The sequence below is a fragment of the Silene latifolia genome, chromosome 10 (genome assembly GCF_048544455.1).
Source record: "Silene latifolia isolate original U9 population chromosome 10, ASM4854445v1, whole genome shotgun sequence".
Taxonomy (NCBI): Eukaryota; Viridiplantae; Streptophyta; class Magnoliopsida; order Caryophyllales; family Caryophyllaceae; genus Silene; species Silene latifolia.
In genome coordinates, this window is record NC_133535.1 from 6,053,415 (window position 1) to 6,070,211 (window position 16,797).

Here is a 16,797-nt window from a genome sequence, read left to right on the forward strand (position 1 = left end):
GTCTTCCGTTGGTGCTCAAACTTTGCCTGGCCGCTTTATCTGACACGAGGAACTTTCTATGTGATTTCCAGAGAATTTTGTTCCAGGACCCCGGAATCCCGAAAAACCGTGTATTATACACTTCAATTTCAGCCGTTCGGAAGGTCGTACCGGACCCTGTTTCTTTTCTCCCTGTTTTTCAATCACACATCCGAGCTCATTTCAGGAATCAACCTGTTCGATTTCAGGAATCAACCTGTTCGATTTCAGCCTCAAATAATGAGCTTTAACATATTTTTCATAATAATCCGAGTTTCGGCGAATGCTGGTTTGTGGCACACCGGCACCCCCAAATGTCTTTCGTTGGTGCTCAAACTTTGCGTGACCGCTTTATCTGACCCGAGGAACTTTCTATGTGATTTCCGGAGAATTTTGTTCCGGGACCCCGGAATTCCGAAAAACCGTGTATTATACACTTCAATTTCAGCCGTTCGAAAAGTCGTACCGGACCCTATTTCTTTTTCTCCCTGTTTTTCAATCACGCGTCCGAGCTCATTTCAGGAATCAACCTGTTATATTTCAGGAATCAACCTGTTCGATTTCAGGAATCAACCTGTTCGATTTCAGCCTCAAATAACGAGCTTTAACACATTTTTCATGATAATCTGAGTTTCGGCGAATGCTGGTTTGTGGCACACCGGCACCCCCAAATGTCTTCCGTTGGTACTCAAACTTTGCGTAGCCGCTTTATCTGACCCGAGGAATTTTCTATGTGATTTCCGGAGAATTTTATTCCGGGACCCCGGAATCCCGAAAAACCGTGTATTATACACTTCAATTTCAGCCGTTCGGAAGGTCGTACCGGACCCTGTTTCTTTTTCTCCCTGTTTTTCAATAACGCGCCCGAGCTCATTTCAGGAATCAAACTCTTCGATTTCAGGAATCAACCTGTTCGATTTCAGCCTTAAATAACGAGCTTTAACACATTTTTCACGATAATCCGAGTTTCGGCGAATGCTGGTTTGTGGCACACCGGCACCCCCAAATGTGTTCCGTTGGTGCTCAAACTTTGCGTGGCCGCTTTATTTGACCCGAGGAACTTTCTATGTGATTTCCGGAGAATTTTGTTCCGGGACACCGGAATCCCGAAAAACCGTGTATTATATACTTCAATTTCAGCCGTTCGTAAGGTCGTACCGGACCCTGTTTCTTTTTCTCCCTGTTTTTCAATCACGCGTCCGAGCTCATTTCAGAAATCAACTTGTTCGATTTCAGGAATCGCCCTATTCGATTTCAGCCTTAAATAACGAGCTTTAACACATTTTTCACGATAATCCGAGTTTCGGCGAATGCTTGTTTGTGGCACACCGGCACCCCCAATGTCTTTCTTTGGTGCTCAAACTTTGCGAGGCCGCTTTATATGACCCGAGAAACTTTCTATGTGATTTCCGAAGAATTTTGTTCCGGGACCCCGGAATCCCGAGAAACCGTGTATTATACACTTCAATTTCAGCCGTTCAGAAGGATGTACCGGACCCTGTTTCTTTTTCTCCCTGTTTTTCAATCACGCATCCGAGCTCATTCAGGAATCAAACTCTTCGATTTCAGGAATCAACCTGATCGATTTCAGCCTTAAATAACGAGTTTTAACACATTTTTCACGATAATCCGAGTTTCGGCGAATGCTGGTTTGTGGCACACCGACACCCCCAAATGTCTTTCGTTGGTACTCAAACTTTGCGTGGCCGCTTTATCTGGCCCGAGGAACTTTCTATGTGATTTCCGTAGAATTTTGTTCCGGGACCCCGGAATCCCGAATAACCGTGTATTATACACTTCAATTTCAACCGTTCGGAAGGTCGTACCAGACCCTGTTTCTTTTTCTCCCTATTTTTCAATCACGCGTCCGAGCTCATTTCAGGAATCAACCTGTTCGATTTCAGGAATCAACCTGTTCGATTTCAGTAATCAACCTGTTCGATTTCAGCCTCAAATAACGAGCTTTAACACATTTTTCACGATAATCCGAGTTTCGGCGAATCCTGGTTTGTGGCACACCGACACCTCCAAATGTCTTCCGTTGGTGCTCAAACTTTGCGTGGCCGCTTTATCTGACCGGAGGAACTTTCTATGTGATTTCCGGAGAATTTTGTTCCAGGACCCCGGAATCCCGAAAAACCGTTTATTACACACTTTAATTTCAGCCGTTCGGAAGGTCGTACCGGACCCTGTTTTTTTTTCTCCCTGTTTTTCAATCACGTGTCCGAGCTCATTTCAGGAATCAAACTCTTCGATTTCAGCCTCAAATAACGAGCTTTAACACATTTTTCACGATAATCCGAGTTTGAGTGAATGCTGGTTTGTGGCACACCGGCACCCCCAAATGTGTTCCGTTGGTGCTCAAACTTTGCGTGGCCGCTTTATCTGACCCGAGGAACTTTCTATGTGATTTCCGGAGAATTTTGTTTCGGGACACCGGAATCCCGAAAAACCGTGTATTATACACTTCAATTTCATCCGTTCGGAAGGTCGTACCGGACATTGTTTCTTTTTCTCCCTGTTTTTCAATCACGCGTCCGAGCCCATTTCAGGAATCAACCTGTTCGATTTCAAGAATCAACCTGTTCGATTTCAGCCTCAAATAACGAGCTTTAACACATTTTTCACGATAATCCGAGTTTCGGCTAATGCTGGTTAGTGGCACACCGGCACCCCTAAATGTCTTCCGTTGGTGCTCAAACTTTGCGTGGCCGCTTTATATGACCCGAGGAACTTTCTATGTGATTTCCGAAGAATTTTGTTCCTGGACCCCTGAATCCCGAAAAACCGTGTATTATACACTTCAATTTCAGCCGTTCGGAAGGTTGTACCGGACCCTGTTTCTTTTTCTCCCTGTTGTTCAATCACGCATCCGAGCTCATTTTGGAATCAAACTCTTCGATTTCAGGAATGAACCTGTTCGATTTCAGCCTTAAATAACGAGTTTTAACACATTTTTCACGATAATCCGAGTTTCGGCGAATGCTGGTTTGTGGCACACCGGCACCCCCAAATGTCTTTCGTTGGTACTCTAACTTTGCGTGGCCGCTTTATCTGGCCCGAGGAACTTTCTATGTGATTTCCGGAGAATTTTGTTCCGGGTCCCCGGAATCCCGAATAACCGTGTATTATACACTTCAATTTCAACCGTTCGGAAGGTCGTATCGGACCCTGTTTCTTTTTCTCCCTATTTTTCAATCACGCGTCCGAGCTCATTTCAGGAATCAACCTGTTCGATTTCAGGAATCAACCTGTTCGATTTTAGCCTCAAATAACGAGCTTTAACACATTTTTCACGATAATCCGAGTTTCGGCGAATGCTGGTTTGTGGCACACCGGCACCCCCAAATGTCTTTCGTTGGTGCTCAAACTTTGTGTGGCCGCTTTATATGACCCGAGGAACTTTCTATGTGATTTCCGAAGAATTTTGTTCCGGGACCCCGGAATCCCGAAAAACTGTGTATTATACACTTCAATTTCAGCCGTTCGGAAGGTTGTACCGGACCCTGTTTCTTTTTCTCCCTGTTTTTCAATCACGCATCCGAGCTCATTCAGGAATCAAACTCTTCGATTTCAGGAATCAACCTGATCGATTTCAGCCTTAAATAACGAGTTTTAACACGTTTTTCACGATAATCCGAGTTTCGGCGAATGCTGGTTTGTGGCACACCGGCACCCCCAAATGTCTTTCGTTGGTATTTAAACTTTGCGTGGCCGCTTTATCTGGCCCGAGGAACTTTCTATGTGATCTCCGAAGAATTTTGTTCCGGGACCCCGGAATCCCGAATAACCGTGTATTATACACTTCATTTCAACCGTTCGGAAGGTCGTCACTGGACCTGTTTCTTTTTCTCCCTGTTTTTCAATCACGCGTCCGAGCTCATTTCAGAATCAACCTGTTCGATTTCAGGGAATCAACCTGTTCGATTTCAGGAATAAACCTGTTCGATTTCAGCCTCAAATAACGAGCTTTAACACATTTTTCACGATAATCCGAGTTTCGGCGAATGCTGGTTTGTGGCACACCGACACCTCCAAATGTCTTCCGTTGGTGCTCAAACTTTGCGTGGCCGCTTTATCTGACCGGAGGAACTTTCTATGTGATTTCCGGAGAATTTTGTTCCGAGACCGGAATCCCGAAAAACCGTGTATTACACACTTCAATTTCAGCCGTTCGGAAGGTCGTACCGGACCCTGTTTCTTTTTCTCCCTGTTTTTCAATCACGCGTCCGAGCTCATTTCAGGAATCAAACTCTTCGATTTCAGCCTCAAATAACGAGCTTTAACACATTTTTCACGATAATCCGAGTTTCGGTGAATGCTAGTTTGTGGCACACCGGCACCCCCAAATGTGTTCTGTTGGTGCTCAAACTTTGCGTGGCCGCTTTATATGACCCGAGGAACTTTCTATGTGATTTCCGAAGAATTTTGTTCCGGGACCCCGGAATCCCGAAAAACCGTGTATTATACACTTCAATTTCAGCCGTTCGGAAGGTTGTACCGGACCCTGTTTCTTTTTCTCCCTGTTGTTCAATCACCCATCCGAGCTCATTCAGGAATCAAACTCTTCGATTTCAGGAATGAACCTGTTCGATTTCAGTCTTAAATAACGAGTTTTAACACATTTTTCACGATAATCCGAGTTTCGGCGAATGCTGGTTTGTGGCACACCGGCACCCCCAAATGTCTTTCGTTGGTACTCAAACTTTGCGTGGCCGCTTTATCTGGCCCGAGGAACTTTCTATGTGATTTCCGGAGAATTTTGTTCCGGGTCCCCGGAATCCCGAATAACCGTGTATTATACACTTCAATTTCAACCGTTCGGAAGGTCGTATCGGACCCTGTTTCTTTTTCTCCCTATTTTTCAATCACGCGTCCGAGCTCATTTCAGGAATCAACCTGTTCGATTTCAGGAATCAACCTGTTCGATTTTAGCCTCAAATAACGAGCTTTAACACATTTTTCACGATAATCCGAGTTTCGGCGAATGCTTGTTTGTGGCACACCGGCACCCCCAAATGTCTTTCGTTGGTGCTCAAACTTTGTGTGGCCGCTTTATATGACCCGAGGAACTTTCTATATGATTTCCGAAGAATTTTGTTCCGGGACCCCGGAATCCCGAAAAACTGTGTATTATACACTTCAATTTCAGCCGTTCGGAAGGTTGTACCGGACCCTGTTTCTTTTTCTCCCTGTTTTTCAATCACGCATCCGAGCTCATTCAGGAATCAAACTCTTCGATTTCAGGAATCAACCTGATCGATTTCAGCCTTAAATAACGAGTTTTAACACGTTTTTCACGATAATCCGAGTTTCGGCGAATGCTGGTTTGTGGCACACCGGCACCCCCAAATGTCTTTCGTTGGTACTCAAACTTTGCGTGGCCGCTTTATCTGGCCCGAGGAACTTTCTATGTGATCTCCGGAGAATTTTGTTCCGGGACCCCGGAATCCCGAATAACCGTGTATTATACACTTCAATTTCAACCGTTCGGAAGGTCGTACCGGACCCTGTTTCTTTTTCTCCCTATTTTTCAATCACGCGTCCGAGCTCATTTCAGGAATCAACCTGTTCGATTTCAGGAATCAACCTGTTCGATTTCAGGAATCAACCTGTTCGATTTCAGCCTCAAATAACGAGCTTTAACACATTTTTCACGATAATCCGAGTTTCGGCGAATGCTGGTTTGTGGCACACCGACACCTCCAAATGTCTTCCGTTGGTGCTCAAACTTTGCGTGGCCGCTTTATCTAACCGGAGGAACTTTCTATGTGATTTCCGGAGAATTTTGTTCCAGGACCCCGGAATCCCGAAAAACCGTGTATTACACACTTCAATTTCAGCCGTTCGGAAGGTCGTACCGGACCCTGTTTCTTTTTCTCCCTGTTTTTCAATCACGCGTCCGAGCTCATTTCAGGAATCAAACTCTTCGATTTCAGCCTCAAATAACGAGCTTTAACACATTTTTCACGATAATCCGAGTTTCGGTGAATGCTGGTTTGTGGCACACCGGCACCCCCAAATGTGTTCCGTTGGTGCTCAAACTTTGCGTGGCCGCTTTGATTTAGTTCCCGATTTAATCTTTGAGTATAAACTTATTTATCGTGACTTTAATTGCTAAACATGTGATTTCTTAAAATTTTATCCAATTTATGTTAAGCTTTGATCTATTTATGATTTTTGTCAAAGTATAATGTTATATTTTCAGGAACTTGACTCCTTTTTGAGTTTAAAAGTGAAATCTTCATTTCTATTTTGGCTTTTGCAAAAGGAAAATTTGAATAAATTACCTTTTCTTTTGATTTTAACGTTGATCGGATGATAGAACTCGTTATTGGAGACGTTTGATAACTAGTTCTACGCTTGTCGGCGATTGATTTTTTGGTTTAAATCTGTCTTTGACTTGGAAAGTTAGCGTTCTTGTGTGCACGACAAGGGCAATTTCGTTCCATGAATGAGACTTATACTTTTGACAACCCTTCGTTAATGTTTTTGAAAGTATTTTGATCTTTGATTTATACAAATGATTTGCCTTTTTACCTTATCTTTGATTTGGAATGTGATGTTCTTGAATACGTAACGAGAACACTTCCGTTCCTTTGATGAGAATCTGGTTTTGTCGGAAAATTTTATTTGAAACTTTTGAAAGAATTTTAATTCTTACGATAACTAACCTTTTAAATGTTTTGGTTACCGATTCCAAAGTTCCAGTTTTGTTTTATATGACCTTTCATTTCTACTTTCAAGTTTCGAGGACGAAACTTTTTAAAAGGTGGGGTGATTGTAACACCCGCGAATTTCGCATTTTGACATTTAAAATTTATTAAACCGTTTAATCACTTTATTATATATTTTTGAATTACTCGATTTGATTAATTTTATGTCAAACACGATTTTTATAAACGTATTATATAAAAGCCCATTTTTATAAAAATACGTACGATTAAATTATATTTTTAAGGCACGATTTATATAATAATATATGTATGCGTATTTTTGGCCGGATAATAATAATGACCGTAATAGTAATAATTCCCGTCTTAAATCCCGTCTAACATTAGACCGTCACATTTTATTTGAGAATCTTATCTTAACACGGACCAATCGTGTGTCGACAACACATATCCTATCCACCCACACTCTACCTTCAAAATATCTACTATTATTATTATTATTATTATTATTATTATTATTATTATTATTATTATTATTATTATTATTATTATTATTATTATTATTATTATTATTATTATTATTATTATTATTATTTATTATTACTAATATTACTTGTGGTCATTATTTAAATCAACCGTCCCCACCCCCCCTTTCTTCTTCCTTCTTTCCTGCGTAAAACAAGAGCAGCAGCAACAGAGAACACAAACCCGTACACCCACCATTTTCGCGAGCTCCATTTGCAGATCCCTCCCTTATTTCGTAACCAAATTCCATAATTCTTGCACCTTTAGCTTCCTCTCTTCTTCCTCCTCATTTCTAGGTAAGAAAGCTCATGTTTTGGCTTAGTTTCGAAATGGGCTTCTTATTACAAACTCGGTTTGTGACCCATATTACTCGTTTTTCCTTCTTTCTAGTCGAAGACTGAAGTAAAGCTCGTGCCTTGGACGTTTTCACCCGAGAATTTGAAGAGTTAAGGTAACGGTGATAGGTTACTCGACAAAATGTCGAACTTTCGTCTTATGGGTCGTTTTATGTGCTTTTATTCGGTAAATTCGAGTGTTGTGGGGTAATTGCAATGACTGTTAACCATGTATTTAACGTGCTTCACCTCCGTCTCAACCCTGTTTTTATTTTCGTATAAATTTGAGTTGAAAGGACCGTTTTGGGACTCTGTTTTGTGGCCGCGAGAGTGCTGCTTGGGCGCGGTTTTGGCATAGTGACTCGCACTGTTTTTCCTCCGCTTTTGGAGACGGGTTTGTACAGCTTTCAGGATTTCATTGAGGTAATTTTGTAGATTCGTGGGAATCGTTTTGGTGCCCCCTGTAGTACGGTCTTGTGTGGCCTTTTGGGACTGTTTTGGGACAATGGTGGTGGAGGTTGTAGGGACGGCTTTTGAACAGTATATGTTCTGTTTTGGGGCTGAAAGTCTTGGTTTTTTAAATCGTATTGTCGTTGTAAATTTTCCGTCTCGGTTATACTTAGAACTTCTTGTATCGCTTACTTGAATGAGTGCTTTTGGTGAGGATTGGTGTCGTGTGTGGGGCTGTTTTTGGGGGTTTAGTCACTGTGGGGCTGACCGAAGTGGCGGGCCGTGAGCGGCAGCAGGGCCACGGCCTGGCCGTGCTAGGGTGGGCACGGGTTGAGTAGTGGGTAACTAGCTTGTTTCCCCTTCTTTCACTACTTCGTGAGGTTCGGTTTTGGGAATTGGGCTCATTGTTATTCTACATTATTGGACCACTCTTATTGCAATTTGATAGGCTACATTATTTTAGTTTGGGCCACATTGGGTTATATTTTGTGTGGTGTGGTACTTGGGACTGGTTTACACTTTAGGTTATTGGGCCGGATTCATAGGATAGAGTGGCCTTGTAAATAACCGTTTGCGTTTACTTATAATTGAGTTGAGTTATATTTGAAATAATTAAATATCCGTCTCGTATTTTATATAACGTAAATCGTTAATATCGTCTTTCACATGTTTAGTTGTTGGGCTCATTTGATTGTGGTAAATGGACTTTTTATGCCTTATTGGTTGGACTAGTCATATTTTATGAGTTGGATTTGTTAGATTTCATCAATTGGGCTGGAAATATTCACTTGTTTGGGCTTAGGATGGTTCACATATTGGACTCATGAATGAGCCATATGGGCTTTCTCACATTTTATTCCGTAATTTCATATAACGTAAATTATTCATTGTCACTCATGATATTTTATTTAACCGGCACGTTAAATCATAAAATGGAATATTTATTATTATAAAACAAGTATGAGTTATTTATTATTAAACAGTTATTTGTGAAGAGTCATATTCTTGATAATGCCTTGTATTGTTCTCACAGTGAGAATCGGGTCCTATCGGATACTAGGGGTGAGCTATAAGCCCTCTAGTTGCGATATGATCGTTGGGATTAATGTTCCCATCTGTACTCATGGTGAGATGCAAGCCATGAGTATGAATGTGACATTAAGGATTTCGTATCATATGATGTTTGCATGATCATTCTTACTCCTATTGTGACTCAAGTGTGACATTTTACATTGTGTGACTACTTGACATTCCTTATTTATTTGCCCTCGGACATTGGGTCACGGTTAGGTGCCATTGTTTCCGAGTTGGGCTATTTTTCCTTCCGCCTCTTCGGACCGAGGGTCACGGTTAGGTGACAAGGTTCCGATTTGGGGTTACTCGACTTTCGGGCACGGTTAGGTGTACCATGTTTCGAGTCTTGGATACGATTTGGTATCGTGTGTCAAATCGGGTGTCGTCCATCCCGAGAGTCTGGCCAGGTTTAGACTAGGACCGTATTATGATCGTCGTCCTACCAAGAGGTTGGAGTCTAGAGGGTTTGTCTTGTTTGAGTTCATACTAAGTATATGTCTTACACTTGTTGAGTCGTGTCAACATGAGTGGGTTGACTTGGTGATTCTATTTCCTTGATTGCATATTCATCCTCATACACCATGCCCGTTCTACTAAGAAGGTATTATGCCTGTTTCACCATGATTGTTCATTATATCTCCTTATTCCTTATTGTTAGTATATGTTGCATGATTAATATGTTTGATTAAGTGTTGTTTGTTATCTGCATTTCGACATATTGTGGCTGGGAGAACCTTGAGTTACTCCCCACGATCGTATGCGTTCATGTTTACATGAATGACAGGTTTTGAAGATGCTTACGTGGGGAAGACGTGTGGGCTAGCGAGAACTAAACCCTTGGACCTTAGTTTCTAATTTAGAAACCCTTGATTTGTTTATTCGTGGGATATCTTTTCCCCGCTTTCTAGACTTGGGTTGTAATGACCTGATAATGTCTATTGTAGTGTTTGTTTCTTTTCGTTAGTGGCACCCGCGTGCTAATCTTTAACTAGTAACTTAAAAGTTTTTAAAATCTCACAAAATTCCGCTTTAATTTATTAGTTATATTTTCCGCTTTATCGCGGGGTGTCACAGTTGGTATCAGAGCATATGTTGCTCCCGACGCACACACGTGTACCCCAAATTTAATTTGAACTTGACCTTGAATAATGAATGAGAGATGGGTAGCATTAAGGACCTAAGGTGGTAGTCTGTAGTGTGTTTGCTCTTTGTTAGGTTCTAACATGTTTGTCGATTGTCATTTAATAAATGTTGTGCCCTTGGATCAATTACCGTGAGTTTACCTACATGAAGATCAAGATTTGGTGCCTATTGCTGAGGATTGAAGATTTTTCAACCTTTGAAGAATGCTTCCACTTCCTCGAAGATGTTCCTCATTCTTTGTGTACCTTGCCTTGCTCTTTACTTCTTAATGTTTGCTTCTTCTAAACTCTCTTTTCTTATTCCTTGGGAATTACTCTTGTACCCTCCTAACTTGTGCTTTGTTCCTTGCTTATCCTCCCTTAACGCCTTTTTGATAGTACTCTTTCCTTTGTGGAATGTTAACCATGGTTGGATAATTTGACTTTTGTGGAGTTTGTTGGTGTTTGACCCTTAACCCTGGTTTTTAGAGGATTTGATGTTAGAAAGACTGAGGTAATGTGATGAGACATACTTAGTGATTCTTATACCTAGTTCCTTGACCAAGTGAGTATAATTGATTGGTGGATTCCTTGTGTTAGGAATGAGTTGCCTATGTGATTAAAGTTATAGAACTTGGCTTTGTTGTTTATGTTTGGGATTTGAAAGCTTAGTAGGTTGAACGTTGTCACCTTAGGAGTAAACATGAGATAAGTTTAAAATATGAATTCGGAAGAAAACCCATTTTTAGATGTTAACAATCCCGTATAGATTGGTGATGTGATTTGATGTTAGTTGTTCCTTGAGAATTTTGGCTTTGACAAGTCTTTGTCAATTCATTCTTTGGTTTTTAAAACATTGAGGTTGTATCGAGTGCTTGAGATAAAGAGATGCTTTTATACTTGAGTGGTAGATTTGGTTTAGGGAAATCCTAATATGTGATAAGATAGGTGGAAGAGTTATCTAACCAATTTACCAACCCTTAAGTGAGCAATTGTTTTACTTTGATAAGTCATAGAGGTGTAATCTTTTAAGAGAGACATGCATATGAGGGGTGAGATGAATTTCCTTCACCCTCGTTTTTGGATTTGATCGTTTTGATATGGAGGTACAATATCCTAATAGGCGTGACCTTGTGAGAGAGAACCTTAAGTCTTAGGAAGCGTATGGGTTAAACCTTGAAATTCCTCCATCGTGTCATTAATCTTTTTCCTTCATTTCGTTCATACCTTGGTTGGATTTAATTCTTAAATATAAAAGTTTACTTGTCATTTCCTTGTCTTGAATACCTCCCCAATTCTAATATCTCTTACTAGTGTTAACTAGTTATGTTTATTATTTGACTCCTTCAATCTCACATCTCGTCATGTTCAGGTACCCCTTTGAAATTTCCTATCATTTCCGGACCTGGTTATTACTCTTGTTTCCTTAGTGGAGTGATGGCATTGTTGGCTACATTGTAGAGTGAGTGAGATGCTCTTTGAGAATTCTTTGTGAGTCTCGTTTTCGTCGAAGTTGGATTAGTAGAACTTAAGTTAGGTTGAGTAGGAAAATTCGTATGAGATACCTATTTATCTTTTTGGTTGGTGATCTTTATAATTTGGGGAATGTGATCATCTATGCTTGTAAAATTCGGGTGTGAATAAGATTTTGTTTGGGGTGTTAGAGATGTATAAAGAACTTGGGATTTTGATCTTTGATTAAGGATTCTACCATAGTGAGAACTCATAGTGGTCGATAGTTGATTATGAGTGTAACTCTTTTAGTAGTTTTGATCTTGATCTTATGGAAGTCGTTCGTAGATGTTTGAGGGTTTGGAGTGATGAGATCACACTTATAGTGGAGTACCTTGTTTCAGGGAATAGCTTAGGATGTAGTAGCATAAGTGTTTTGAAGAAATCCTTGGGAGTGTTGTGGTCATAAGTTTTGTTGTTAGGAAGTTTTCGGAACCGCTTGGGTTGATGTTGTTATTTGAGTTTTGATTACCTGGCGTTTCCTTGTTGTCTAATTTCCTTTCTTCTTTGACCATAAGCGTTACCGTTCATACCGCTCTTTCCCTTGCTTCATCATACTCCTCTCTTAAGTTTGATGTTGGTAACCTGTGAAACTCTATCTTTTGCATCCTTGTAACTTTGACTTCAATTCTTACCCCTATGAAATTCATCCTAGCTCTTTTGATTAGTTAAGTTTGAATCCTTTTAGTGTACCTTGTTCTTATGATATCTAAGTTCTTTTAAGTTCGTACGATTTCCAAACATTTCAAGCTACCAGTTTCGATTCGATGTTAAAAGTTTACGTTACTTTTGCAGAACCTTACCTATTTTAAAGGTTTGAAAATGAAATTTTGATTTAGTTCCCGATTTGTTCTTTGAGTATAAACTTATTTATCGTGACTTTAATTGCTAAACATGTGATTTCTTAAAATTTTATCCAATTTCTGTTAAGCTTTGATCTATTTATGATTTTTGTCAAAGTATAATGTTATATTTTCAGGAACTTGACTCCTTTTTGATTTTAAAAGTGAAATCTTCATTTCTATTTTGGCTTTTGCAAAAGGAAAATTTGAATAAATTACCTTTTCTTTTGATTTTAACGTTGATCGGATGATAGAACTCGTTATTGGAGACGTTTGATAACTAGTTCTACGCTTGTCGGCGATTGATTTTTTGGTTTAAATCTGTCTTTGACTTGGAAAGTTAGCGTTCTTGTGTGCACGACAAGGGCAATTTCGTTCCATGAATGAGACTTATACTTTTGACAACCCTTCGTTAATGTTTTTGAAAGTATTTTGATCTTTGATTTATACAAATGATTTGCCTTTTTACCTTATCTTTGATTTGGAATGTGATGTTCTTGAATACGTAACGAGAACACTTCCGTTCCTTTGATGAGAATCTGGTTTTGTCGGAAAATTTTATTTGAAACTTTTGAAAGAATTTTAATTCTTACGATAACTAACCTTTTAAATGTTTTGGTTACCGATTCCAAAGTTCCAGTTTTGTTTTATATGACCTTTCATTTCTACTTTCAAGTTTCGAGGACGAAACTTTTTAAAAGGTGGGGTGATTGTAACACCCGCGAATTTCGCATTTTGACATTTAAAATTTATTAAACCGTTTAATCACTTTATTATATATTTTTGAATTACTCGATTTGATTAATTTTATGTCAAACACGATTTTTATAAACGTATTATATAAAAGCCCATTTTTATAAAAATACGTACGATTAAATTATATTTTTAAGGCACGATTTATATAATAATATATGTATACGTATTTTTGGCCGGATAATAATAATGACCGTAATAGTAATAATTCCCGTCTTAAATCCCGTCTAACATTAGACCGTCACATTTTATTTGAGAATCTTATCTTAACACGGACCAATCGTGTGTCGACAACACATATCCTATCCACCCACACTCTACCTTCAAAATATCTACTACTATTATTATTATTATTATTATTATTATTATTATTATTTATTATTACTAATATTACTTGTGGTCATTATTTAAATCAACCGTCCCCACCCCCCCTTTCTTCTTCCTTCTTTCCTGCGTAAAACAAGAGCAGCAGCAACAGAGAACACAAACCCGTACACCCACCATTTTCGCGAGCTCCATTTGCAGATCCCTCCCTTATTTCGTAACCAAATTCCATAATTCTTGCACCTTTAGCTTCCTCTCTTCTTCCTCCTCATTTCTAGGTAAGAAAGCTCATGTTTTGGCTTAGTTTCGAAATGGGCTTCTTATTACAAACTCGGTTTGTGACCCATATTACTCGTTTTTCCTTCTTTCTAGTCGAAGACTGAAGTAAAGCTCGTGCCTTGGACGTTTTCACCCGAGAATTTGAAGAGTTAAGGTAACGGTGATAGGTTACTCGACAAAATGTCGAACTTTCGTCTTATGGGTCGTTTTATGTGCTTTTATTCGGTAAATTCGAGTGTTGTGGGGTAATTGCAATGACTGTTAACCATGTATTTAACGTGCTTCACCTCCGTCTCAACCCTGTTTTTATTTTCGTATAAATTTGAGTTGAAAGGACCGTTTTGGGACTCTGTTTTGTGGCCGCGAGAGTGCTGCTTGGGCGCGGTTTTGGCATAGTGACTCGCACTGTTTTTCCTCCGCTTTTGGAGACGGGTTTGTACAGCTTTCAGGATTTCATTGAGGTAATTTTGTAGATTCGTGGGAATCGTTTTGGTGCCCCCGGTAGTACGGTCTTGTGTGGCCTTTTGGGACTGTTTTGGGACAATGGTGGTGGAGGTTGTAGGGACGGCTTTTGAACAGTATATGTTCTGTTTTGGGGCTGAGTGCGGCTGTTTTAAATCGTATTGTCGTTGTAAATTTTCCGTCTCGGTTATACTTAGAACTTCTTGTATCGCTTACTTGAATGAGTGCTTTTGGTGAGGATTGGTGTCGTGTGTGGGGCTGTTTTTGGGGGTTTAGTCACTGTGGGGCTGACCGAAGTGGCGGGCCGTGAGCGGCAGCAGGGCCACGGCCTGGCCGTGCTAGGGTGGGCACGGGTTGAGTAGTGGGTAACTAGCTTGTTTCCCCTTCTTTCACTACTTCGTGAGGTTCGGTTTTGGGAATTGGGCTCATTGTTATTCTACATTATTGGACCACTCTTATTGCAATTTGATAGGCTACATTATTTTAGTTTGGGCCACATTGGGTTATATTTTGTGTGGTGTGGTACTTGGGACTGGTTTACACTTTAGGTTATTGGGCCGGATTCATAGGATAGAGTGGCCTTGTAAATAACCGTTTGCGTTTACTTATAATTGAGTTGAGTTATATTTGAAATAATTAAATATCCGTCTCGTATTTTATATAACGTAAATCGTTAATATCGTCTTTCACATGTTTAGTTGTTGGGCTCATTTGATTGTGGTAAATGGACTTTTTATGCCTTATTGGTTGGACTAGTCATATTTTATGAGTTGGATTTGTTAGATTTCATCAATTGGGCTGGAAATATTCACTTGTTTGGGCTTAGGATGGTTCACATATTGGACTCATGAATGAGCCATATGGGCTTTCTCACATTTTATTCCGTAATTTCATATAACGTAAATTATTCATTGTCACTCATGATATTTTATTTAACCGGCACGTTAAATCATAAAATGGAATATTTATTATTATAAAACAAGTATGAGTTATTTATTATTAAACAGTTATTTGTGAAGAGTCATATTCTTGATAATGCCTTGTATTGTTCTGTTGTGAGAATCTGGGTCCTATCGGATACTAGGGGTGAGCTATAAGCCCTCTAGTTGCGATATGATCGTTGGGATTAATGTTCCCATCTGTACTCATGGTGAGATGCAAGCCATGAGTATGAATGTGACATTAAGGATTTCGTATCATATGATGTTTGCATGATCATTCTTACTCCTATTGTGACTCAAGTGTGACATTTTACATTGTGTGACTACTTGACATTCCTTATTTATTTGCCCTCGGACATTGGGTCACGGTTAGGTGCCATTGTTTCCGAGTTGGGCTATTTTTCCTTCCGCCTCTTCGGACCGAGGGTCACGGTTAGGTGACAAGGTTCCGATTTGGGGTTACTCGACTTTCGGGCACGGTTAGGTGTACCATGTTTCGAGTCTTGGATACGATTTGGTATCGTGTGTCGAATCGGGTGTCGTCCATCCCGAGAGTCTGGCCAGGTTTAGACTAGGACCGTATTATGATCGTCGTCCTACCAAGAGGTTGGAGTCTAGAGGGTTTGTCTTGTTTGAGTTCATACTAAGTATATGTCTTACACTTGTTGAGTCGTGTCAACATGAGTGGGTTGACTTGGTGATTCTATTTCCTTGATTGCATATTCATCCTCATACACCATGCCCGTTCTACTAAGAAGGTATTATGCCTGTTTCACCATGATTGTTCATTATATCTCCTTATTCCTTATTGTTAGTATATGTTGCATGATTAATATGTTTGATTAAGTGTTGTTTGTTATCTGCATTTCGACATATTGTGGCTGGGAGAACCTTGAGTTACTCCCCATCGATCGTATGCGTTCATGTTTACATGAATGACAGGTTTTGAAGATGCTTACGTGGGGAAGACGTGTGGGCTAGCGAGAACTAAACCCTTGGACCTTAGTTTCTAATTTAGAAACCCTTGATTTGTTTATTCGTGGGATATCTTTTCCCCGCTTTCTAGACTTAGGTTGTAATGACCTGATAATGTCTATTGTAGTGTTTGTTTCTTTTCGTTAGTGGCACCCGCGTGCTAATCTTTAACTAGTAACTTAAAAGTTTTTAAAATCTCACAAAATTCCGCTTTAATTTATAAGTTATATTTTCCGCTTTATCGCGGGGTGTCACAGTTGGTATCAGAGCATATGTTGCTCCCGACGCACACACGTGTACCCCAAATTTAATTTGAACTTGACCTTGAATAATGAATGAGAGATGGGTAGCATTAAGGACCTAAGGTGGTAGTCTGTAGTGTGTTTGCTCTTTGTTAGGTTCTAACATGTTTGTCGATTGTCATTTAATAAATGTTGTGCCCTTGGATCAATTACCCTGAGTTTACCTACATGAAGATCAAGATTTGGTGCCTATTCTTTGAGGATTGAAGA

At 39.9% G+C, this 16,797-nt stretch overlaps 2 long non-coding RNA genes across 2 annotated transcripts; both read left to right on the plus strand.

Annotated features, from left to right (window-relative positions):
- The first annotated feature begins 7,442 nt into the window (after window positions 1–7,442).
- LOC141607046 (uncharacterized) lies at window positions 7,443–10,039 on the plus strand. Its single transcript, XR_012526872.1, has 3 exons — window positions 7,443–7,513; window positions 7,608–7,668; window positions 9,861–10,039. It is a non-coding gene; the product is annotated as an uncharacterized LOC141607046 (long non-coding RNA).
- Window positions 10,040–13,843: 3,804 nt separating this feature from the next.
- Window positions 13,844–16,488, plus strand: LOC141607047 (uncharacterized). Its single transcript, XR_012526873.1, has 3 exons — window positions 13,844–13,906; window positions 14,001–14,061; window positions 16,253–16,488. It is a non-coding gene; the product is annotated as an uncharacterized LOC141607047 (long non-coding RNA).
- Window positions 16,489–16,797: the final 309 nt, after the last annotated feature.